This window comes from Chiloscyllium plagiosum, unplaced genomic scaffold, assembly GCF_037043375.1.
Source record: "Chiloscyllium plagiosum isolate Xiang-an unplaced genomic scaffold, Cpla_swu_hap1 HiC_scaffold_14, whole genome shotgun sequence".
Classification (NCBI taxonomy): Eukaryota; Metazoa; Chordata; class Chondrichthyes; order Orectolobiformes; family Hemiscylliidae; genus Chiloscyllium; species Chiloscyllium plagiosum.
This window is the reverse complement of record NW_028270152.1, coordinates 104804464-104831750: the sequence shown is the minus strand read 5'-3', so window position 1 is coordinate 104831750 and position 27287 is coordinate 104804464. Positions and strand designations below refer to the sequence as shown.

The window sequence follows — 27287 nt, the reverse complement described above, 5'->3', positions numbered from 1 at the left end:
AATACTGAAGAAGGCAGTGCAGATGATATGGGTTACATGGAGTTCATTAAGGCCTTTTACAAGGTCCCACATGGAAGACTGGTCCAAAAGGAAAGAGCCTATGGGATCCAAGGCAAGTTGGTAATTTGGATACAAAATTGGTGGATAGTCTTCTTTGTGTTTGAAACTCATTCACCAGTGAGTGTGCCACAGGGATCTGTACAGGAACCGTCGTTGGTTATTCTGTGGAATAATAACTCTGTTGTGAAAGCATAAGATATCATTAGTCGGTTTGCAGATGACATGAAAGGTGGGAATGTTGTTTACAGTGAGGGTGATAGTCTCTATCTACAGTCTGATAACGTTAAGACGATAATCTGAGCAGAGTTCAGTTCTGATCAATGTGAGGTAATACCCTGTGGGAGGTATGATAAGCGAAGGACAGCCATAATGAATGGTTGGTCGCTGCGGAGTACTGAGGAACACAGGGACCTGAGTGGACAATCCAAATATCCCTGAAGGTGTCTGCACAGATGGACCGGATGGAGAAGGCACCTGAACTGGGAGTGGGAGGGGGACCCATATCCTGGTGGGGCGAATTGTTAAAGCTGCCTGAGAGGATATAAACTAGTCTGGCAAGGTGTTGCACCTTAAACAGTCGTAAGGTAAGAAAGAAGATTGAGGCTGGTACACAAGTTAAACAGAGCAATTTCAACAGATAAGGTAGCCAAGAACATAGCAGGGAATGGGGGAAAACTGATGATTAAACTGCATTTATTTCAATGCAAGGGGCCTGACAGCTAAGGAAGATGAAATCAGGGCATGGATTGGAACATGAGACTGGGATATTACCGTTATTACAGAAACACAGCTGAGGGAGGGGCAGGACAGGCAGCTCATTGTTTCAAGGTAGACAGACTGCAGGAAGCATCGAAGAGCAGGCAAGAGAGGACGTGTGGTGGTGGGTTTTGATTGCATGAATTATCACAGGAGTACTTAGAGAGGGTATTCCTGTGGGATTGCCCAGTGAAGCTATGTTAATGGAACTGACAAATAAGAATGGGTCATCACTATGATACGAGTGTCCTACTGACCCCGAATAATCCGTGGTAGATTGAGGAACAAATATGTCGGGAGATGTCAAATATCAATCATAGTGATAGGGCTGTTATGGTAGGGGTTTTTAATCTTTCTAAACCTAGACTGGGACTGCAAGAGTTCAGCATTTCCAAGTGAGGAATTTGGTAATTGGGTTCCAGAAAACTCCCAATCAATATGTAAATGGACTGAAAAGAGAAAGGGGCAAAACCTGACCTCCTCTTGGGAAACAAGTTAGGGAAAGGGACTGAGGTGTTAGTGGGATAGCATTTTGCCAAAGTGACCACAGTACTATTAGTTTGAAAATAGCTATGGAAAAGGACAGGCCTGGTCCATAAGTTCAAGTTATGAAATGGGGCCAGAACAATCTTGATCGTATTAGCCAGGAACTTTGTTGTGTCATATAAGATCAATCCCATTGTTGTGTCATATAAGATCAAAGCGAGAACCTCATGGCCATTTCCACTGGAAACATCAGAACACATAAGGTTATGGACCAAAGCTGGAAACTGGGAATGGAATAGACGAATGTCTTTAAACCAGACTGCACCATGGGCCAAATGGGCTTTTCCATTCGGCAAAATTTGAAGACGAGTAGAAAACAAGCTGCAGTGAAACTGATCAGAAATGAAAGGGAAAAGCCATTTCATTGAGAATAAGTGCAAGAGCGTCTGTCTTCATTCAGTGTAATCTCGTAGGTAGGATTTGGAACTAGAACTGCCATGACATTAGTTCTATTTTCGGACAGGGAATGAATGTTTTATTGTGCAAGTATATCGTGGTACCAGTATTTCTGACCACTGGTCCGAACCTAGTAATGCTTGGTATTGTGCCAGGTTATCTTAAATAAAAAAGATGCAGGTTTTGGAAAGCTGAACTAAAAACGAGAATTGATAGAGAAACCCGCTACACCTGGCAACATCTGTGGAGAGAAACAGATTTTTTTTTAGATGGACAGGAAACAGGTTAGTTATAGATTTCTAGATTATACTTTTGGGAAAATGATAATCTTACCTGTCGAATCAGGATATTTATCAAAATCACTCTTGAGCTTAAAAACGTCGAATTTACAATCTTAAAAGGACTTAATCAGCTGTCACGCTACTTTCATTTTCCTGAGCTGGTGGAAGGCTATGTTTCAATGGCTACATTTCCTTTTGCTTTCTGTTATTTGGCAGTCACGCCGAATGGAGAATTGTTTCTTTCAGTGTCTGCTTCAATATGTGTCTTCGTTTTTTCCCATTCACCACGTTAATACACACGCAGAGATTTTCAAACCAAGATGAACAGGCTCATTGTTGTGAATTGACAGCAGTGGTGTGTGAGTCATTGCGAACAGTGAGAAATAAATGCTGAACCAATAGCACTGACACTGAGCCTTGCACCATCAGGTCCACACTCACATCTTGTGTCATGTCTCCTCGGCATCAGTGCATTTGACTTTAATTATTCTACCCTGCACCTCTCCTCAAATTATTCCCGACCGCTTGCAGTGTCGAATTAGTACATGCAATTATTAGAAATGCATTTCTGGGACACAGTTGTCTTTCAATGAGATAAGATTCACTGCCCATCCCTAATTATCCCAAAGATGTAGGGGACGAGTTACTTCTGTCAACTCCTCAAAAACGCCACTCCTGACGCCACTCTGTCAATGTAACTCACTGAGGGAAGAGCAAACTGACGCCACTCAGTCAGTGTTACTCATCCAGGGAAGGGCAGACTGACCCCACACTCTCAGTGTAACTCAGCAGACTGATCCCACACTGTCAATATAAGTCATTCTCTGAAGAGCAGTCTGACCCCACTCTATAAATATAATTCCCTCAGGGAAGAGCAGACTGATCCGATTCTGTCTATGGCACTCACCCAATGAATGAACACTAAACCCACACTACCAATGTAACTCGCCAGGGAAGAGCAGACGGAAGCCAGACTGTCAACATAAATTATCGAGGGAAGATAATACTGACCCCGCTCTTTCTATTTCACTCAGGCAGGGAAGAGCAGACTGTCACCACTCTGTGAAAGAAATTCGCCCAGGGAAGGGCAGACTGACCCTACTGTATCTGCGTGACTGACACAGGTAAGAGCAACTAACCCAACTCTGTCAACGTATCTCCCTCAGGGAAGAAGACCCTGACCCCTCTCTATCTATGTAGCTCACCCAGAAAACAGCAGACTAACCCCATTCTGTCCATTTAAGTTCACAAAAATCCATTGAAGTACGTCCTATCCAGACACTCCTATTACAGAGACATCAGTGTCTCTGTAACCGTGTGCGTTCAATGGCGATTCCAAATAACCTGCAAATGTTTAGAATGTGGCAGCAAACCAGAGAAACCACACAGAAATTGGGTGAATGTGCAAACTTCCATCAGGCTGTCACCTAAGCCTGGAATGGAAACCAAACCCGACAGCAGTCGTGATTATAAAATGGCAGAACAGAAACCTAGCAAAAAGAATTGCGTCCCTGTGTGTTGCAACGATTCTGAGTATTAATTCAGCCCCCCTTACTGTAGTTAATTTCCATTTTCATCACTGCCAACCTTCTTCAAAGCAAAGCACGCACTTGCTTTTTTCAGACTTCCTATATCCCGCTCTCATCCCGCTTTTTACCGAATCAGATTTCTGACTTTACAAACTACGTCATAACAGGTTGACAACTGCAGAATGAGCAGTTGTCAACCTGTTATGACGTAGTTTGTAAAGTCAGACAGCCATGATGAATAATTGGCATTTGGTTCATCCGTTCTCCACTGATGTTGATGGTAGTAATCCGGCATATTCGAGTAGGACTTGAGGCACTTGCGGGTGGTGTATTCGCGGCATTTTGGCATCTTTTTTTCATTTTCGGTCTACTATTTCGAGTTCATTGCGCAGACTTCTGAAGAAGACTTTTTGGAGTCGAAATGGTAACTGTGTTTTCTCTCGAAAGACAGACATAGCTTTATTTCTGTTCTCTTATAAATTGATCTTCTTCTGATCTTTGCAAATGTAGTAGGGCGCATTACTATTGCTCGGTTTGAGTTTTAAAATCAAGAGAAACATGAAGGAGAGAATATCAAAGAACACAAAGTTCTGAGTTGTTAACATAATTTTTGCAGCAATGGTGGACATGAAGGTCAAATTAAGATAACGGTTCAAGAACACCGTTAGTCTGTGGAAGTGGTATGTGACTTTAGTTCCAAATATATGTTTCCGTTCTTCCAGTACATCTTTTTGACTCCCAGAAAACATTGATTGTTTTCTGTATTCACTTTGTTTCGCGACATCTGTCTTCTGGTCGACCAGGGACAACTTGAATTTGCGTCTGCATTGAATAAGATTTCGCTCTTTCTTTCGAGAAGCAAACCTGTGCATTATGTACCACTTACCATGCTGATGGCTAAGAAGTTCAAAATGAATTACGGTTTACGGATCGTGAGCAAGAATGAAGTGATCCACTTGCGAACAGATGTCACCACGCCCTATTCCTACATCGGGCCTGAACGGTCTATTGGCAGAGTCTGCAGACAGGAAATGTCGAAGTGACTAGTCCTTTGTTCAGTTTGATTTGATACCAATGGTAGTGCTGTTCTGGTGCAGAAATGTGTCAACATCTCTGACGTTAGAGTCAATATTTAAGTCACATCTACTCCATGGAGTGTCTTCTCATATCTGAACATGCTGATACTAAAACATCTAGCTCCGATAGCAAAACTTTTTTTCATTAAACTGGGAGTATGTTTAACTAAGCAATTCAGACAGCCATGATGAATAATTGGCATTTGGTTCTTCAAGCTGACCTCTCCACACCAACTGCTCCAACGAAGGCCGTGGATAAGTTCCCCATCGATTATTTTGGTCAATTTTAGCCTCAACAACAACCAATTGTTCTGAACAATGCTACACCACAAACAGAGGGCTAAGTCTGATTTTCATCGTTAATTTTCAATTTCAGTTCTTAATGCACAGTTTCTTACGAATGTGGACAGCAGAAGACCGTTAACATTCCATTTCTAATATTTCCAGAAAATTCTACTCTGCTGATATCGCCTTGCCTTTTCACATCGCAAGCCAGGAACCTGAATCAGTCGAGTTCCTTTCCACACATGGAATTGCTTTTTTCTAAATCATTGACTGCTGATATAATAGATTATTGGCCTTGAGAGTCAGCTGTAAATTAGGTTGAACTTTCTCAGCTTGACTTTCAACTGATCCTGAAAAAGATGTCATCACCTGCAGGTAAATGTATTGCATTGCTTCTTGTTTTGCTGAATTCCACCCACCGAACATCCAAATTTCATGATAGTTCGACAAATGTGTTGACACTGATTCGTGTTGAAAGTTGGTGGTTTTTTGTGTCTCGACACATAATTTATTCAATTAGATGACTGGGTCAGTCTTGAAATTACTTCGGATTCTTCACAGTTGAAAATTTACTTTCGATTGAATGCAAAGCTCAAGCTCCACGAAATTCAAATTCTGCAAATGAATTAATGACTTTTAAAAGATTCCACGCTGTGAACAGGATTCGAACCTGCGCAAGGCGACCCCATTGGATTTCAAGTCCAACGCCTTAACCTCTCGGCCATCACAGCTGCGGCACACCTGTTAATTTTCATAGTAAAATAACTGAATTCATTTGTTGGAAGAACAAATTGTCAAGACCCAAAGATTTCGCCAAATCCTTTGCAGATGCCCAGACGAACGGTACCTTCGCAGATTGACAGGCTTTCACCGCAAACTAGATTCTGACACAGCTGAAGTTATGGGAATGATTCTTCGTAGAATTATAGAGTCACGGATGTACACCACACGAAGAGAGGATCATTGTGTCACTGCGTCCGATCGATTTTGACTCAATTGCTCATCATCTGGTGCCAAATTAGATATGCTGTTGTGTTTTAATATTCATCGAAATATGGTATTAGAAATATTGATGCTAAGTCCATAAACACTAGCTACATTCGTAAAAACAATATCGGAATTAGAAAGAATGCAGAACCAATTTACATGAATGGATCCAGCAACTAATCCGTAAGTTCTGACATCAGGTAATGAATTTGTGAGCGCAAAAGGGGAAGATTAACCAAAGATTTGGAACTTGAAATCGTCTTGACGGAATTATTTGCAAAGTTTTTGCGGTTGTTCTAGAGTCATCAAGTCCTTGAACAATACAACACGGAAAGTGGTCCTTCTTTCCAACTTGACCATGGTGGACAGTTATCCTAAATTAATAGGTCCCATTTGCCAACATTTGGCCCACATCCCTCAAAACCTTGTTACTCTATATCCATCCAGATGCCATTAAATGTTACAGTTGTACCAGTCTACAACAATTTCTCTGGCAGCTCATTCTGGACACGACTGAAAAAGTTGCCCCTGACGTCCCTTTTAAATCCTTACCCTCTAAATGTAAACCGATGTTTTCTAAATTTTGACTTCCTCACCAGCCGGAAAACACCGTGACGAGTCAACCTATCCATGTCCCTCATGATCTAATAAATAGCAACGATTTGACTTTATCATACTTGTCAGGAGGGAGATGTGTGGAGATTATTTGTCGAAGGTTTGAAGTAGAAAGTCTGATGTACAGATGTTTAGAAATGCATCTTGGAGAAGTTTTTAATAAGTCATTGCAGTCTAGTAGCCGTTGTAGAAGTCTGTTGTGAAAGCTGCAGAAGGATTTCAGGGCACGAGAACGAAGCATTATTTCCAATGTATGGTGGCTCAGTTCGACCGCACTTGGACGACAGTATGAGGAATTACAATCCTCAATTTAGGAAAGATACTGATGCCATATGAGGAATACCACGAATGGTGTTTCGCCTTGATATCATGGATGAACGTTAGTCCTCTGAATTTTAATTGGGCAAATCCGGCCTTTTTTTAACAGTTTCAAAGCAAGAGAGGTAATCTCATTGAGAGTTGCAAAATATTTGAAGAGATAAACAGGGTGGTGCAATTAAATTTTGTTCCCTCATTGGTGAATCTAGAAGCAGGAGAGGAGAATTTTAAAATGAAGCATTGTGATTTATGACCAGGATGAGAACTATTGATTTTTGTCTTAGCCTTGAGAAATCTCACTAATCAGCGCTACAGTGAGCCTTGGATATTTGGTCTTTGAATGCATCACTATCAGCCTGACCCGCCGACACTTACTGCATCACTATAGACCTGACCCCTCATACTTACCGCCTTAATATCAGCGTGAACCCCTCAAACTTACTACATCACTATCCATCTGGCGCCCTCACATTTACTGCGCCACTTTCACTTCGAGACCATCATTTTGACTGCGTCACTATCAGCCTGACTGCCAAGCACTTACTTTGTCACTATCAGTCACACCCTTACACTTCCTATGTTACTATCACCCTGACTCCTTACACTTACTGTGTCACTATCAGCCTGACTCCATCACACTTATTATGTAAGTATCAGACTGACGCCTCACACTTACGGTGTCACTACAACACTGCCTCCTCAAACTAACTATGTCACTATCATCTTGACCCTCTCACATTTACTGCCTCACAATCACACTGACCACCTCACACCTTCTGCTTCACTATGAGCTTCAACACTCACACATACAGCATCACTACCAGCCTGACTCACTCACACTTATCACCTGACAAGCAGAATTACTCTCTCAAATTTATTTCATCATTATTAGGCTGAGGCACTCACACTGACAGCGTCACTAACAGCCTGACACCCTCATGCTTACTGCGTTGGTATCTCCCTGATCCCCTCAGAATTACTGCGTCACAATCACTCTGACCCCCTCATACTTGATGCATCACTATACTTCTGGCACCCTCATACTTCCTGCATCACTCACACCCTGACACATGCGCACCTACTGCATCCCTATCAGCCAAACCCCACTCACTCACGGCGTCACTCTCTCTCTAACCTGCTCACACTTCATGCGTCACCATCACCTTGATACCCTCTCACTTAGTGCATCAATATCAGCCTGACCCCCTCACGCTTACTGCATCACTCCCAGCCTGATCCCTTCAAATGTACTGTGTCACTATCAGACTGACCCACTCATACTTACAGCATCACTATCACCTTGAGCCCCCACACTTAGTGCGTCCAGATCACCCTGAACCTTTCACTCTTCTTGCGTCACCTTCAGCCAGACCCTGCACACTATCACTCTAACCTCCTCATACTTGCTGCATCAATATAACTCTATCCCACTCACACCGTGTGTGTGTCACTATCACCCTGACAACTCATACTCACTGCACCACTATTATCCTGACTCCATCACAATTAATATATCATTATCAGCCTGACCTCTTACACTTACTGTGTCACTATCAACCTGTCCCCTCACATTTCCTGTGTCACTTTCAATCTGACACCCTCAATGTGTCTGTGTCTCTTTCAACCTGAACACGTCACACTTACTGCATGGGTGTCTACCTGAAACCTCGCACATGTTGTGACACTATCATCCTGAGCGGCTCACACTTACTGCGTCACTAGCACACCAACACTCTCACCTTCACTGCATCACTATTAGCCTGACCCGCTCACACGTTTTGCGTCACTACTACCCTGACCTCCTCACAATTGCTGTGTCGCTATCAGCCTGAGCCCCTCACTATCACGCTGACCAAGCTCACAATTACAGCATCACTATCAAACTCACCACCTCACACTTCCTCTGTCATTATCACCCTGACCCTCTCACACGTAATGCGTCACTGTCACACTGAGACACTCACATTCTCTGCGTCGTTATCAGCCAGACCCGCCGGCACACAGCGTCACTATCAACCTAGCCCCTCACACTTGCATGCCTCAATATCAGCGTGAACCCCTCACACTTACTGCGTCACTGTCCATCTGCCTTCCTCACACTTACTGCACCAGTTCCACCTTGACATCCTCATTTTTACTGCGTCACTATCAGCCTGACAGCCCCACAAATATTGCGTCACTATCAGTTACTTCCTCGCAATTCCTATGTTAATATCACCCTCACTCCTAAAACCTACTGCGTCACTATCAGCCTGCCTCCATCACACTTTTTGCGTCAGTATCAGACTGACGCCACACGTTTACCATGTTACTAAAACTCTGCCCCATCACACTGACTGCGTCACTATCACTCTGAACCACTCACACTTTTTGTATCAGTTTCAGTCTGACGCCTTGCACTTACTGTGTAACTAAAACTCTCTCCCCTCACACTGACTGTGTCACTATCAGCTTGACCCCTTCACACTTAGTGCGTCAATATCAGTCTGACCCCTCAGACTTACTGCGTCACTCTCACTCTGATCCTCTCTCATTTACTGCGTCACTTTCACCCTGACCTCCTCACATTTACTGCGTCACTATCACCTTGACCCACTCACACAGTCTTTGCCATTTTCACCTTGTCGGCCTTATTTTTACTGCGTCACCATCAGCCTAACCACCACACACTTATTGCGTCACTTTCAGTCACGCCCTCACACTTCCCATGTACTATCACCCTGAATCCTTACTCTTATTGTGTCACTATCTGTCTGACTCCTCACACTTACTGTATCACTATCAGCCTGACTCAATCACATTTATTGTGTCAGTATCAGACTGACGCCTCACACTTATCTTGTCACTAAAACACTGCCCCGTCACATTGACTGTGTCACTATCAGCCTGACCCCCTCACACTTACTGCTTCACTATCGCAATGCCCCTCTCTCACTTACGACGTCATTTACACCCTGACACCCCACACTTGCTGTGGCACTATCACACTGAGGGCCTACAACTTACACTTACTACGTTACTATCACACTGGTATCTCACACCCACTGTGTCACTATCATCCTGAGCCGCTTACACCTATTGCGTCACTATCATTTTGACCCCAACTGCGTCAGTCTGATACTGACACAATAAATGTGATGGAGTCAGGCTGATAGTGACACAGTAAGTGTGAGGGGTCAGACTGCATCAATATCAGCCTGACCATCTCACACATACTGCGCCACTTCCAGGCTGACTCCCTCACATATACTGCGTCACTATAAGACTTACCCACTCATGCTTACTGCGTCACTATCACCCTGACTCGCCACTCTTGCTGCATCAAGATCATTGTGCCCCCATACACTTACAGCGTAACTATCATCCTGACAATGTCATACATACTTCGTCAAGGTCAGACTGATCCCCTTAAACTTAATGCGTCAGTATCAGCTTCAACACTCAGATTTACTGCGTCACTTCTAGCACTACCCCTGCACTCTTACTGCAACCTTATCCACCTTACCCCGTCGCATTTACTTCATCACTATCAGCCTGAGACACTCACACTTACAGCTTTACGACCACCTGGCCCTGTGAGTGCATTTACATCACTGTCACCCTGACCCCTTGCCCATACTGCGTCACTATAAGCCTGGCCCCTCAAATGTTCTGCGTCACTATCACACTGACATCTCACACTCACTGCGTCACTGTCACCCTGACCCCATCACACTTGCCATGTCACCATCACAATGACACATTCACACAGTCTGTTTCACTGTCATCCTGACACCTCACACTCACTGGATCACTACCATCCTCCCCCTCATACTGACCTGTCACTGTCATCCAGAGCCGCTCACACTTATTGCGTTCCTATCACTCTGCTCCCAACACACTTACTGCGTCACTATCAGCCTGACACTCGCACACTTCCTGCATCACTATCAGCCTGACCCCTCACAATTTCACCGTGTCTATCAGTCTGACTCCTCACATTTCCTGCATCACTGCCACCCTGTCACTTAACACTTACTGGCCAGTATTAGCCTGACGCCCTCAACATACTGCATCAATATCAGCCTGAACACTCACACTTACTCCGTCACCATCACGCTGACCCCCTCATACTCACTGCGTCACTATCACCCTATTCCCTCACATTTCCTGCATTAGGATCACTCTGACTCACGGACATTTACTGCATCACTATCAGCCTGACCCCGCACACATACTGTGACACTATCAGCCTGACCCCACCACACTTACTGCTTCACTATCAGACTGACCCCTCACACTTAACGCATCACTAACAGCCTGACACCTCACACTTACTGCGTCACTATTCCCCTAACACCTCACTTTTATTGGCCACTATCAGCCTGATGCTCACAACTTACTGTGTCACTGCCAGCCTGAACGCACACACCCTATCACCCTGACTGTCTCACACTCACTGCGACAGTCTCTGCCTGACCCATGCACACTTACTGCGTCACTATCACCCTGTCCTCTCCCACGTTATGCGTCAGGATTAGCCTGACATAGTAACACTTACTGCATCCCTATCAGCCTGATCTCTCTCCAATTACTGTGTCACTATCAAACTGACCACTCACTCTTACTGCCTCACTCTCACACTGACCCCTCGCACGAAGTGCTTCACTATCACCCTGACCACCTCACACTTACTGCGTCACTATCGGTCTGATCCCTCAGACTTACTGCATCACAATCACTCTGACCCCCCCAAACTGCGTACATATCGGCCTGATCCACTCACATAGTCTGCATCACTACCACGCTGACACCTCACCCTCATTGTGTCACTGTCATCCTCACTCCATCACACTTATTCAGTCACTGTCAGCCTGATCCCCTGTAATGGAAAATTATCATTTCTTGTGAAATCGGTTTGAAACAAAGAAGTATGGACCTAACTTTGCAAAAAGACCGAAAAAATGTAAAGTTCAACCTAATTTTCAGCTGACTCTCAAGGCCAATAATCTATTATATCTGCAGTCCATGAAGTAGAAAAAGCAACTCCATGTGTGGAAAGGAACTCGACTGATCCAGGTTCCTGGCTTGAGGTGTGATAAGGCAAGGCGATATATAGTATAAAGGGAATATGTGAAAACCGTCAGGCGTCCATTTTATGAGGCGTCTTGCAAATGTGTCGGGTCCACTCTGCAAATTTCAAAATTAAACTTTTCCTTTGCTCTTGGTAGCATTTGAGTCGAATCGATTGAAATCCCACGGCAGTAAACTTGGGGGCTCGCCTGGGACCCTGCGACTGGGTAAGATTTTGAAGATTCCCAGGAGGTGTACGCGCCACTGCCTTGAAGGTCTTTCACTCCATCTCGAGCACTGAATTGGCCCCTTTGCATGAGAGAACTGGGGATAAGTGGATCGCTCCAGAGTCGCGTTCCGAATCGAATAGGGTCAGGGTAAGAGTTGTGGCTAAAGTAATCCGACATGGAGACTCGTTCGAAGAGAATAAATGAACCAGGAAGCGGGACCAGTGAACTCTCACGCGATATTCAAGTAAAACTCAAGTGAAAGGATTGCCGTCTCGAGAGAGTTTAAGAGACAGCAAGATTAACGTCGGTATAGACTTGAAGCCACCATGTGCCACGTTGGAGTCGCCAAAGCTGTACCGGTTTCGTGGGTTCTTGGTTTGTGAAAACCAAGGCAATGAGGCGGTCGCAACCAATGAGAGGGGACCTCGGCAGGTAAAAACAAGTTATATTGGCAAAGAGAAGATTATGGTATCGTGAGAGAGAGAGACAGACAGACAGACAGACAGAGAGAGATGTTCACTTTTCCAATATCCATGAAAATCGGCTCCAACAAGAGCGAACAAAAAGAGGGTCGACAGACAACTCGGAATGGTCAAGAAAAAATAAAATATATGATAAATAATTATGGCCCAGTTTCTGTAAAGCAGTTAAAAATGTAAATCAAGGAATGTGGATTTCTGGAGGAAGGAAGTTTTAGTAACATGCAGTTGCAAATGCTGAGGTCACCGTTGGAGGAGAGAGAGAAGGAGAAACGGAAGGGTAAAATAGAACCTGTGAATTGGAGTGCTTATAACATGTTGAAGGCTGAGCCTGATTTCAGGGAAAGAAAATCTCGAATAAAGGATAGATCAAGTACACGTACAAACACCAACGCACATGCACACACACACGGAAAACAACCTAATGAAGCTGTACAGTGTCTTAAGACTGGATCAGATCCAAGTCAACGGTCGCCGCCTCAGGGTCTTCTGAATCACCAATAGCATAAGGTACCCACAATCAATTGAAGCAAGAATCCCTAAAGAAGTTGAGACAATGTCCCAGTACCTTAAGCGCCTCACGAAAGTCGATGACGTCTATTGTGGACTGATACCACCCAAGGACATAGCGACGGCAGACATCACACCATATGAGGCAGACCTGAGGAGCAGCTTCATCAATGGAATGAAGTACGAAACAACAAAATAGGTAAAATATACGGGTATTACCGGGGACACGGGAAAGCTGAATTAGATAGAACAATACGTGATACATGCTGAAAAATTGCTGGCTCAAGAGAACCATAACCGGAAATTAAAGATGCAACAGCAATCGCATAAACCTCAGCTTATTATGATGCAAATGGTCGTTCAGCCGTTGGAGTGAGGAACTGCGGGAAAAGAGAGAGGCAAAGGTGGAGTTCGCAAAAGAGGAAGGGATCGCGGAAGTGTGCTTGCAGAGATAGATCTGGCTAGTGCTTTGTTTGAGGAGCAATGGACCACTAGTCGAGACAGTGCCCGCACAGACAGCCTCAATCGGTCCTGGAGGCTGGACGGCATAGTGACTGACAGGGTACGACTGAGGTTGAGGTGGGCAGGCCACAAGGTACAGGTAAGCCTCTTTCCTTTATATTTGGCTAAGAAGAATCCCTTATGCTAATCACTTCTACTAACCTAACGGGCACTGAGATGTATCCCAACTCTATATTGAATATTGAGATTGCGGAGTGTGGACAATATATTCAATAAACCAATGATGCGTTTATGTCGATGCCTATCTCTATGTTATACGTGGAAGGTACACCAGTTACCTTTTTGGTAGATACATGGCCAGCACATTCACTTCTCAAATCAAGACAGTTCAGAGAGTTGACGCCAATAAAGATGAGTGGATTGTTTCTGAACTCAATGGAGGCATCAGGCTTCGTGATATGAGAGCGTTTTACCGCACCCATATTGTGTGAAATCAGTAATGTGCATATATTCTAATTCTCAATTTTGTAAGCGGAATTCTGTCCTTTACATTTGATGGCTCGGGATCTCATAGTGAGACTGGGGTTGTATTTGCTCAGTACTCCGACGGGCTTGCAGGTAATTCAAAGGGAAGATTCACAAGTGTAAACTGTAAAATACAACCCACGACCCCTTCTGTATGTCTATGAGTGGCGATTAAGCCGGAGAGCAATGAGTTCAATAAGCAATTCACTCGCCCTGGAAGCAGGTAACCATGTTAATCATATCAACATCGATTTTTTTTTGCGGGAATATGCTGCACTGCACAGCACACATACACCAGGATGGCCCTGTGCACCCATAAGAGAAGTATTGGTTCAGGAGATTGGTTAAACCAGGTCAGTTGTTATTGTGCGAATTTTATTGAAGGGATGACAGATGTGCAGTCAGTGTGAATTTATGTAAAGTACCTGTGACGGCAAGTAAATTCTATATTTTTGATGTGGAAGGCTGCGCTCCTCGCGTGTCACTGGCAAAGGTGTCCAGTGACAATTGGCAGGATTTGGGGCCATGGGTACTAAAGGCATAAAGAACGAAATGCTGAGTGTTCTGGGACGATGTGGGTATGTGGTTCAATGCAGATGTGCGGACATATAGGAAGAAATTAATTTATCTAACTCAGGCAATAGAACAGTCGAGGTAACCCCCGCGAGCCCTGAAGAGCCTAGAAGGCTGGCCTGGCGTTTCCCTAACATAAACTTCTCAGACCCAAGATTAATAACGGTCCCTACTGAATTATGGGTAAAAGGCAAACATGATGTGGGGCTTATACGAGGTTGTGAACCAATACGAGTAACCACGAAGTCGGAGTATCGTCCTTGCAGTGCACAATTCCCAGTTAAAACCCGAGGCCATAGAAGTAGTTACTCTAGTTTTTCTATCCTTCCTAAAGGCTAGAAGATAATCCCCTGTGTAAACTCACTTGTGAGAACTCCCATTTTTCTGATCAAAAAGGCAACAAAAATTCCAAGTGAACCGGAGGAATGCAGGTTTGTTCAAGACCTGCAGGCAGTCAATAACAGTGTTGTCCCGCGCGCATCAAGTGTTCCCAAACCCTATACTGTATTAGTTCCATTTCCACCGGACAGTAAATGGTTCCCTGCTGTGGATTTAGCAAATACATTCTTTAGTGTGACGGTGCATCCAGATAGTCAATTCTGGTTCGCTTTTTAATTCAAAGGGAAATCTTATGAGTTCACATGACTTTGTCAATGTTACTGTGAGTGACCCACCATATATAATGAGGCTCTCCGCAGGAGACTGGAGACTCTTGTTTTAACCCCTGGGTCTGCGCTTCTGCAATCTGTAGACGATTGCTGAATAGTAGCACCGACAGAGGAACGATGTGAGAAGGATTCCCTTGCATTACACGAGCGAAGGGCACAAAGTCAGTCTCGCAAAGCTTCGATTTATGCAACAACAGGTGAAGTTCTTCAGTCACTTCATATCTGAACAAGGGAAGGCCATTTGTCAAGACAGAGTGCAAGTCATTCAGCAAATTCCAAGGCCTCACATGAAGAAACAATTGCTATCCTTTTTGGGCATACGCTCCTACTGAAGAACTTTTATCCCACATTACACAAATCTTGAGGCGCCCTGAAGTGACATGGCCCATGAAAAGGGGAGCAGAACCATGGTCCGTTGCAATGGATCCCAGCAGCCGAGTTGAATTGAAAAAGACGTTTCAAAGTACACCGACACTGGGGATTCCGAATCTAAACAAGCCTTCTGTCAAACGGCAGATGAGAAACATGGCTGCATGACATCTGTGTTGTTGCAGGATCATGGGGGAAAATTCAGGCTGGCAGCTTATTTTTCGGCTAAGCTAGACCTCGTAGCGGCAGGATTGCGTATCAGATTGCCTGTGAGCTGTGGTTGCAGTGTCCAGGGAATATAATCGGCTATGGCGACTTAACCAAACTGATCACACATGCAGTATCCTTACTGCTTTCCGAGCAAAAGACAATACATACGTCGGCAGCGCGTTGACTCAGATACAATACTGTGTTATTGGAGAAGCCTAACATTGCAATAAAACGATGTAACGTCCTTAATACTGCTAATTCTCTCATTAGAGAAGGAGACGGAGACCCACATTATTGTATCGCTGTAATTAATGAATTGTGCTGCCGAGACAAGACTTGCAGAATTCACCAATTCAGAATCTAAATATGGCGTTTTTTTTGTGTGGATGGGACAGCATTCAGGTGCAAGGAGATAGGTCAGAATTTTATTGGGCATGCTCTAGTAACTACCCATGAGGTATTCAAAGCGGGATCACTCGCTTCTCAACTGTCAGCGCAAGCAGCGGAGCTGATCGCCTTGACTGAGGCATGTAAATTGGCTAAGGGAAACACAGTGAATATTTAACCAATAGCAGATACGGATTCGGAGTTGCACACGATGTTGGAATCCTGTGGAAATACAGGGACTTCTTGACCTTCACCGGAAAGCCCATCACACACCCGTGATCAGATTTCTGATCTCTTGGAAGTGGTCGTATTGCCTAAATCAATCGCTGTGTGTAAATATGATGCCTACACGAAAAATAATGATTCCGTTTCTCAAGGAAATGCAAGGGCAGACTCAGCGGCAAAGACGGCAGCCCAGCAGCCGGTAAATGATCAGTTTGACATGGGAATGACAAAAATCCTTTCCCAAATAGCAGACGTACGGGAGTCACAGTCGATGTCCAGGCTGGAAGACACGTTTGAGTGGGAAAAAGCAGAGTGCAATTTGAGGTAAGGGGTATGGTTTGGCCCCAATGCTAAACCTTTTCTACCACGACCATTATTAAATTCTATGCCAAACTGACACACGGTAAGGAACATGTGTCAAAAGAAAGGAGATATGACAGTATTTCAGCACAGTGGTACATTGAGGGATTTACTCATTACTTCCAGAAATATTGTGAACGACGTCTTATCTGTGCCACAATAATGTGGGGAGGGGAATACAGATGAGTTATGTAGCATTTCCGAAATCCCAAAAACAATTTGAACATTTATAACTGGATTTAAGCGAACTAACACCCTGCAAAGGGAAAAGGTATTGTCTGGTAATAGTTGATATGTTTTCAAAATGGGTGCAAGCGTTCCCCACGGCAAAACAGATTGCCAGTGCCGTTACCAAAGTCTTCCTAACTGAAATAATTCCGAGATGGAGCATCCCTGAGAGGCTTAGTAGTCCTAAGGTTTGTGAACGTTTATAGCTCCGGTCGAGGTTTAGGGTGTAGGTTTGCTCGCTGAGCTGTACGTTTATTATCCAGACGTTTTATTACCTGGCTAGGTAACATCATCAGTGGCGACCTCCAAGTGAAGCGAATATGTTGTCTCCTGCTTTCTATTTATATGTTTGTCCTGGATGGGGTTCCTGGGGTTTTAGATTAGATTAGATTACTTACAGTGTAGAAACAGGCCCTTCGGCCCAACAAGTCCACACCACACCGCCCCGCCGAAGCGCAACCCACCCATACCCCTACATTTACCTCTTACCTAACACTACGGACAATTTAGCATGGCCAATTCACCTGACCTGCACATCTTTGTGACTGTGGGAGGAAACCGGAGCACCCGGAGGAAACCCACGCAGACACGGGGAGAACGTGCAAACTCCACACAGTCAGTCGCCTGAGGCGGGTATTGAACCCGGATCTCTGGCGCTGCGAGGCAGCAGTGCTCACCGCTGTGCCACCGTGCCACCCACAAATTGAAAAACCTTGATAACAACGACAAGAGTGGGATTCGAGGTTTGTGGTGATGTCATTTCCTATTCGTTTTCTGAGGGGTTGACAGATGGTAAATCGATCAATGTGTTTGTTTATGGCGTTGTGATTGGAGTGTGAGGCCTCTCGGAATTCTCTGGTGTGTCTGCATATACAGCAAACCGACAAACACTGACCAAATACGTAACTACACCAGCAACTATTCCAACACGCAAAAAGGAAGCTGTATCAGAACACTATTCCAACGAAGCACCACACATTTCAACACAGACGAACTTCGGAAAACAGAGGAGAAGCACCTATACAACGTATTCAAGAAGAACGGATACTTAAAAAATACAGTCCACAGATTCCTCAGGAACAAACCACGACAAGTAGACCTAACACAGCCAGAAACCCTATCGACCTTTCAATACATCACTGAAGTCTCAAACGTGGCAGCCAGACAAATATGACCCCTCGGAATCCCACCAAAAGTCTCAAACAAAACCAACAAATTTAAAAGACCCAGTGCAACCCATGGATAAAACCAACGTCATATACAAAATTCCATGCAAGGACTGCCACAAACACTGCGTAGGACAAACAGGAAGAAAGTTAGCTACCAGGATACAGAACACCAGCTAGCCACAAAAAGACACGACCCTCTCTCCCTCGTAGCCCTTCGCATGGATGAAACAAAAACACCATTTCGACTGGGACAACACATCTATCCTGGGACAGGCTAAGCAAAGACATGCCAGAAAATTCCTTGAGGCCTAGCACTCCAACCGCAACGCCATAAAAAAAGACATATATATCTAGATAGCATCTATCAACCCCTCAGAAAACAAACAGGAAATGGCATCGCCACAAACCCCACGAACTCCATCCTGGACAAACATTTCACTAGAAAGCAGGAGACAACGGTTTCTCTTCACTTGGAGTTCGTCACTGATGATGTTACCTAGAACAAAGATCATAGAATAATACAGCGCAGTACAGGCCCTTTTGCTCTCGATGTTGCACCGATCCAAGCCCACCTAACCTACACTCGCCCCCTAACCTCCATTAGCCAGGTAATGAAACATCTGGATATCAAATCTACAGCTCAGCGAGCAAACCTACACTCTAGGCTTAGTAGTGACAGTGGGACACCATTTCTCCATAATGCCCAACAGCATATTAGTGAGTATTTAAGAAGAAACATGAGATAACACTGTGCCGACCACCAAACGAGCGGTAGGGCAGCGGAAAGAGAAAATTCTACCTTAAAAATAAATTGACAAAATGCTGTGAGGAACTAGGGGTGGCATGGACAAAGGCACTTCCAATTATGCTAATGTATATGAGATCTAGGAGGAGAGGGAGAGCTAATCTTAGTCCGTTTGAGATTTTGTTTGGTAGGCAGCCAAACACAGGAATTGTCCCGAGACGTCAGGGAAGCCAGAATACAGGCCACTGTGAGGATGAGATGTTGTGTTACTGCATGAAACTCTCTACACTTCTGTCCAAATACAGAATCAAGCGAAGACAGCACTACCCCAATCAGCAGAAGGGAAGATGTACGATCTATAACCAGGAGCCTGAATAGTGGCAAAAGACTTCAGGAGGGAAAGCAGGAAGGCAAAGAGGTGGCGGTGACCGTTTCAAGTACGCTTTACAGCACAGACAGCTGTTAAGATCGCCGGAACAGCCACGTGGATACTCGCCAGCCATTACAAACGTGCAGCTGGGACTGAGGAGACATCGCACAACACCAAAACCAATTTAGTATTTATGAGAAGACTTAAGCAAATGTGGGGCTGCCCCAAGTTAACACTGTTGACAAGCGCCCTGGTCGGACTATTCATAAGGGCAGGAGCGTCTGGGATGTCGCAGCTGACAGTTAACTTAACTGATAGGACGAAGTGGATCTTTACATGCGACGCATAGCCGTTCAGTAACAAGGACGACTATAAATTCGATAATTAAGATTAATGCAGGGATCCATGCCGCGCCAGTGACTTGCACTTAGTAGTAGCCACCACGGCAAAAGGGGCACCTGACATGGGAAATAGATATTCTATGAGCAAAGTAAGACTCAGAAGAGCAATGAGGGAGTCTCGTGGTGTGGAATAGAAAGATCCTTCTCCGACATCTGTAGACAGGTGAATATAGTGGTGCAGTCGCCCCACTCCCGCCCTGCGAGATGCAATGCAGAATGTAGTACAGATGATAGGAGCCCTGGGGCATGGCAACCAATCAAACCAGATCATGGACCTAACCCCAAGCCGGGTAAAGGTCATTAATGACACACCCGAACCCCGAAGGGAGACGGCCGTGTCTAGAGAGCGAAGTTAAAGCAGGAGGGGAATTTGCCTGCTGGAGATAAATGGCGTAAATGCGACGCCAGTATGTTGGGAGCTGCGCAGGGCCATTGCTAGATGTGAAGGGAACAGAGCATTTGCTTTGTTCATTAGACAAAATGAGAGATTAGATGTTGGCTACACTTGTTATATATGTTTGCACACAGCCCAGAGGTAGTCTGCCCAGCAAATTACTGAGAGCCTGGCGAGAAATGCCAGCTGTCTGCTTCCGCGGGAGGCGACTAGCCTGACCCTGATAGTGGGGGGGCAATTTGGGCAAATCTCGTGTCACCACCCGAACTCCAGGCTAACTACAGCCCCAAGCCTGACACGCTACCGACCACAGCATTCCAGATCGTGGATTGCAGGGGAGAAAAGTGTATATGCACCAATCGGGGGAGACTCATTTTGGGTATCTCCCAGTGTACCTTGATGCTGTACTTGAACAATGACTCTTGTACAGCAACATACGCAAATGATACACTCAGTCTGTTCTTCCCTGGGTGAGCTACGTTAAGAGAGTGGTGTCAGTCTGCTCCTCCATGGGCGTGTTACTTTCTCAAAGTCGTGACAGTCTGCTCTTCTCTGTCTGAGTTTAACAGCAAGTGTGGTTTCATTACTGTCTTCGCTGGATGATTCACATAGACAGAATGGAATAAGTCTTCTCTTCTCTGAGTGAGTTACTTTGACAGAGTGGAGTCAGGCTCGTCTCCCTGCTTGTGTTTCATTGACAGAATCAGACCAGCCTGCTCTTTCTTGGATGAGTGACAGAGAAGAATGGGTACAGCCTGCTCTTCTCTGAGTGAGTTACGTTGACAGAGTGGCATCAGTCTGCTCTTTCTTGGGTAAATTATACTGACTGAGTCGTGTTAGTCTGCCATTTGCTGGGTGGGTTACATATAAAGTGTTGGGTCAGTCTGCTATTCGCTGGATGACTAACATTGACAGAGTGGCGTCAGTCTCCTCTTCCCTGGGTGAGTTACATTAACAGAGTGCAGTCAGGCCATAATTACCTCGTTGAGTTACATTGATCGTGTGATGTCAGACTTCTGTCCCCTGGTTGAGTTACATTGACAGAGTGGGGTCCATCTGCTCTTCCCTGGGTGAGTTACGTGAGCAGATTGGGGTCGGTCTGCTTTCCACAATCCAGGAACTCCATCTCTAGCGGTTTCTTGTCAGTACCTCCATACTAAGGATTTGAGGAGTTAACAAAAGTAACTCGTCCCCTACATCTTTGGGATAATTAGGGATGGGCAGTGAATTTTATCTATTGAAAGACAAATGTGTCCCAGAAATGCATTTCTAATAATTGCATGCACTAATTCGACACTGCAAGCGGTCGGGAATAATTTGAGGAGAGGTGCAGGGTAGAATAATTAAAGTCAAATGCTCTGATGCCGAGGAGACATGACACAAGATGTGAGTGTGGAACTGATGGTGCAAGGCTCAATGTCAGTGCTATTGGTTCAGCATTTATTTCTCACTGTTCGCAATGACTCACACACCATTGCTGTCAATGCTGCCAATGAGCCTGTTCATCTTGGTTTGAAATTCCCTGCGTGTGTATTAACGTGGTTAATGGGACGCGAGATGAGATGAGCACATCCTCTTTATTCTATCAGTTTAAACAGATGAAAATATCTGTTGGATGCCAAGGCAAGAGAATACTGTCTTTTTCTGTGCCTTTTCAGTGGGGCATGCTCAGCATTGAAATGTCTGCTTTTGCACAAGCAGAGTTTGACTGCCATTCATACTGAGCAACGCTAACACAGAAAACGCGTTTTCGAATTCCTGTGATCAAGTGGTTCAGACATTGCACATATGGACGACAAATCTGGCTTTTAACGTGGCGCCGTGGCTTAGCTGGTGAAAGCACCTCCCATCACACTGATGCCTGCTCATTGTATTGAAAGCTCGTTATTTCTCGCAAGTATTGTGTTGCTCATCGAGAAACTCTGTGTCCTGTTTGAATTGCTGTATATTTTGATTTCGCGTTCCGGCTTCATTTTCCAGGTTTAAATCCAGTAGTGTATGTTGCTCTTTTTAACTACTATTTTAACCTGGAGATTCTTCCCGCAGTTCCACAAGCACTTCTGCTTCTCATCCTCTTATTCTCATTCCTTCATTCCCAGTTTTGTGGAAATTAATTGGTGAGGCAGGAAACAGTGCAGCATTCCCGGGGAATGTTGTTGTAATGGCACTGACACCACGACGTGATCACCCTCATTCTCTGCTGTCACCATTCATTCGTTGTACACCAACAGTAAATGCATCCTTGTTCTTCTTCAACTATCAGTTGGATAAGGAATTCAACTTTAACTTCGAAAGGGGCTTTAGATTTTGAGGAAGAAATGTCTCCTTGCCTCAGGTCGAAGTGACAGGCGCATTATCCAGAGAATGTGAGACAACTTCGACCGACTCCAGCCAGGAGTCAGAAAGCCTCTCAGCAGCACGAATCTCAAACTGTCTCTGAATGTCAGGCTTTTCATGAGCAGAAATGGGAAATGAGGGATATGGAGAGCCAGAGAGTCGGAGAATGTGAAAAAGGCCCAGGAGGATACAGAGACACGTATAGAAAAAAACAAAGACACATATTGAGGTAGACACTGAAAGAAACAATTCTCCATTCGGCGTGACTGCTAAATAACAGAAAGCAAAAGGAAATGTAGCCATTAAAACATAGCCTTCCACCACCTCAGGAAAATGAAAGTAGCATGACAGCTGATTAAGTCCTTTTAAGATTGTAAATTCGACGTTTGTAAGCTCAAGAGTGATTTTGATAAATATCCTAATTCGACAGGTAAAATTATCATTTTCCCAACAGTATAATCTAGAAATCTATAACTAACTTGTTTCCTGTCCATCTAAAAAGAAAATCGGCTTTTCTGCACAGATGTTGCCAAGTGTAGCGGGTTTTTCTATCAATTCTCGTTTTTAGTTCAGATTTCCAAAACCTGCATCTTTTTGATTTTTGATAACGTAGCACAAAACCCAGCATTACCAGGTACGGACCAGTGGTAAGAAATACTGGTACCACGATATATGTGCACAATAAAACGTTTATTCCCTGTCCGAGAATAGAACCAACACTATGGCGGTTAGAGTTCCAAATCCTAACTATGAAATTACACGGAATGAAGACAGACGCTCTTGCACTTACTCTCAATGAAATGGCTTTTCCCTTTCATTTCTGATCAGTTTCACTGCAGATTGTTTTCTACTCGTCTTCAAGTTTTGCAGTATGGAAAATCCCATTTGGCCCATGGTGCAGTCTGGTTGAAAGACATTCATCTATTCTATTCCCAGTTTCCAGCTTTGGTCCATAACCTTATGTCTTCTGATGTTTCCAGTGCAAATGGCAGTGAGGTTCTCGCTTTGATCTTAGATGACACAACAATGGGATTGAAGTTTGACATAGTCACACATTATTACCCACGTCGTGTCTCCCACAGAAAGAGACACACAGACACATTCCCCGAGAGTGGCAGAGTTCTCAGGATTTGACCAGCTCCTTGTGCTTCACTTCAGCTGTCCGCTCCAACATGCAAGTTCAACCGCCAAAAGGCAGATTTTGGTTAAACCAAAGCCAGTTCTACAGACAAAGAGAGACGTTGCTCTGAGCTAGAATTTGAAGTGGACGAAAGAAACTGCAAATTCAACAAAACCAAACCCTTCCTTTCCTGACAGACAACAGGAATGGACTAGCACGCTGCATCCTCGTGATTTTAAATGCGAACCGACAATCCCCTAACTCGATGTCAGGCGTGTTACCAATTCCGTCACTGACCCAAAGACCAGGTTTCGCGCTGTGACAGTTTGTCTATAGGTAATGTAAACGTCCACATCAGGGAAACAGCATTCACATGGTGAAAAATCAGCAAACACAATTGCTGCTCTGTTTCACTTGGAATTCCCCACTCTGTGAACCATTTCCTTTCACTGTACTTTCATATTTGAAGTCTTTTACATTCCAGAGCTTGAACTAATTCAGCGAGAAACCACTGGTCATTTCGAGCCCGTCATCCGGAATGAGGCGAGTTTAACGATGCCTTTCTTGCTGCCACAACATCAGCACAGCTCAAAACGAGCTCGTGTTAGCATCAGTCTTTACTTAACTTGCTGCAGTATATCTGCTGGACAACATCAGATTATCAAGCATTGCCTTCTTTACATTGAAACCCAGGATGATAATATGAACCGACTTGGAAACTTGGAGAGAGACACACTGCTGACGAAGACGATTATGACGTGAAGAGCAGGCACAAGAATTTGTACAGGTCAGGTCCCAAATCCGACTTCAGTATCAATGGACATCCCTGCATACGGGTCTGAGTTTAAATTGCCCAGAACAGGCTTTAATTTCCAGTCAGGAAGTGAAGATTTAATTCTCTTCTTGAGAATTATCCGAATGAAAACTAAATCCTGGTTGCACACAGAACACACACACGGATCCTGCCAGAACAATTCAGTGATCGATCAGCATCTGTCTGGAAGGACAATGGCACCAAATACCCGTGAATGCTATCACCGCAATGACCCCTCCAAGGATCTAGCGTTTCACACTTGAAAATATCTCGCGGTTCCTTCAATGTCACTAGGCCTAAATCCTTGCCTCATGGCATCATGCCTGTACCCCGGTACTGAGGATATCCATGGTTCTGCGGAGTAACTCAAAATCTCAATCTCTCGGGTAATTAGGGATTGATGGTGCATCCCATCACATTGAGTAATGACTTTATCCCAGTAATACGTTTCCTAAAGCTGAAGTTTCTAAGGGAACACTTGCAAACGGTCGGGAATAAATTGAGAAGTGGAACGGACGAGGGGAAAATGTGAAAGGCAATGATGACTGGGAGGCATGAGACAGCAAGTGAGTGAGGAGCTGGTGTTGCAACGTTCAATGTTAGTGTCAGTATTTACTGACCGCTATTCACTCAGAAGCACTCACCACTCCTTAACAATTCACCACAATGAGCCCATTACTCTTAGTGTGAGTTTACCTTTGCGGATATTAACGCGATTAAAGGTGCCCAAGAGGATGGATGGATCCGCGTTATCCTGTCAGTTTGAAGAGGCTAAGTTATCAGTTCGAAGCAAAAGCAATAAGACATTGCCTCTTCCTGTGCATTTTCAGTGGAGAATATCCAGCTTTGAACTCTTCTGCATAACCAGAGGTTGTTTTAAATTTACACCGAGTAACTGTGAAACACACAAAAATGAGTCCGAGTTCCTGTGTTCGAATAGTCAAGTAAATGCACGCATAGTTTTGAATCGTTGAGCTTGAGCAGTCCCTCAGCCTTAGTTAATGAAAGTTCCTGTCAAAAAACAGCCTAATATGAGATCAAATCCTGACATCTCAATGTTTATAGGTCTTTCATGAAAAACAGAGTTCTCGACTTCACCTGTGGTTCTGGTCGTGGTGGGAATTCAAATCAATGACTAGATTGAGGTTATAGTTTAAAGACAGCTCCTTGAACACCTCTGCCACGCTGCCACACAAACCCCCGTAACCACGTTTTTCATGATTAGTGTTTCGGCATCGCCTCACTTCAGGTACTTACCCATACGCCCGTTCAATCGCGAACTTGGCGTAAGTTCAATAATATTTATGAGGATGTTGCAAGGCTTATAGTGTTTGGACTGTAGCGTAAAGCTGAATTGGATGTGAAAATTTTCCATGGAGCTTGGGAGCTGAGGGATGGGCTTACAGAGGTTTATATCAATATGAAGGAGACGGTAGAGTAAATGGTCAATGAACATTTCTTCCCAAGGCAGGCAAGTTCAAAACAAGGGAACAATGTTTTAAGGGGAGAGTGGTAAAACTTAAAAGGGATCTGAAGGACATTGTTTTGCGTGTTTGGAATGAATTGTCAGATTTAGTATTGGAGTCTGGTATACTCTCAACATTTCAAAGGCATATTGATCTGTATACAGACAGGAAAGTTGAAAAAGAATAAACGTGAAAATTTGGCAAATAGAGCGGTTGTTTACGGGCTCAGACCCTCTGAGATGCTGCAGTGGCGATCACCAGTTTGAATAGGCACTCATCACTTGGTCAGGGCGTTGGGCTGGTTTTCTGGAACATGGTTAGATTAGATTCCCTACAGTATGGAAACAGGCCCTTTAGCGCAACTAGTCCACACCGACCCTCCAAAGAGTAACCCACCCAGACAAATTTCCCACCAACTAATGCACCGATCATTATGGGCAAATTAGCATGTCAAATTCACCTGCCTTGCACATCTTTGGAGTGTGGGAAGAAACCCACGCAGATGCAGGGAGAATGTGCAAACTACGCACAGGAATCAAGCATGGAACACTCGTGCTGTGAGGCGGCAGTGCAAACCACTGAGCCACGGTGCCGCCATAAAAGGGGATGGAGAACGGAGCTAGCAACTCCGCAATCTTTCGCATGCAAAGTCAGTACTCTCCCATTTGAGATAACTCCCTCAGGCTGCTTCGTTTAAAACTAGCAACGAATCATTTTTTTCTGGTCTTAGGCTGCCAATGACCATTCTTCTTGACACATTCCCAACTTCTCAGTGGGAGATTTTGGCTGTGGAAAATACTCACAAATCATGTTGCCCCTGCAGCTCTCCAGCGAAACCGAAAACTGACAACTCATGAACAGAAGCAGAACTGACAAAGAGAACCTATTTTCAGACACACGGACTCATGAATGCTGCCTGTGAGGCAGAGCGAGTCGTCTGGGTCATGAGCTGCTCACACAAATTGCAGCGAGGCAATTCCAAATGGTGCTTTCAATGCACTCGTGCCTTAGTGCATCAATACTCCCAGGAAAGTGCTCAAGTAACATGAATCAGAACTGACTAACAATGAACCATGAAAAGTGAAGATTACCAGTTACAGTCTCGATTAGATGAGGTTAACAATTGGGCTGATGTCTCCACCGGATCGAGAGGACCAATCACCAGCCTCTCTCATCAGGACAGAAATTATGGAAATTAGGGAAAAGTAACCAAGTTTCATATCGCAATTTTCCTACTTTTCGCAACAACAACAGAAAACTGCGAGCAGATTCAATGTAGAACCTAATTTCACATCAACAGGAAAATAAATATCTCCATTCACTTTCAGAGAAACGGTGAAAAGT

General features: G+C 44.5%; 1 non-coding gene across 1 annotated transcript; it reads right to left on the bottom strand.

The window, feature by feature from the left end:
- Positions 1-5578: 5578 nt before the first annotated feature.
- Positions 5579-5660, bottom strand: trnas-uga (transfer RNA serine (anticodon UGA)). Its single transcript has one exon. It is a non-coding gene; the product is annotated as a tRNA-Ser (tRNA).
- Positions 5661-27287: the final 21627 nt, after the last annotated feature.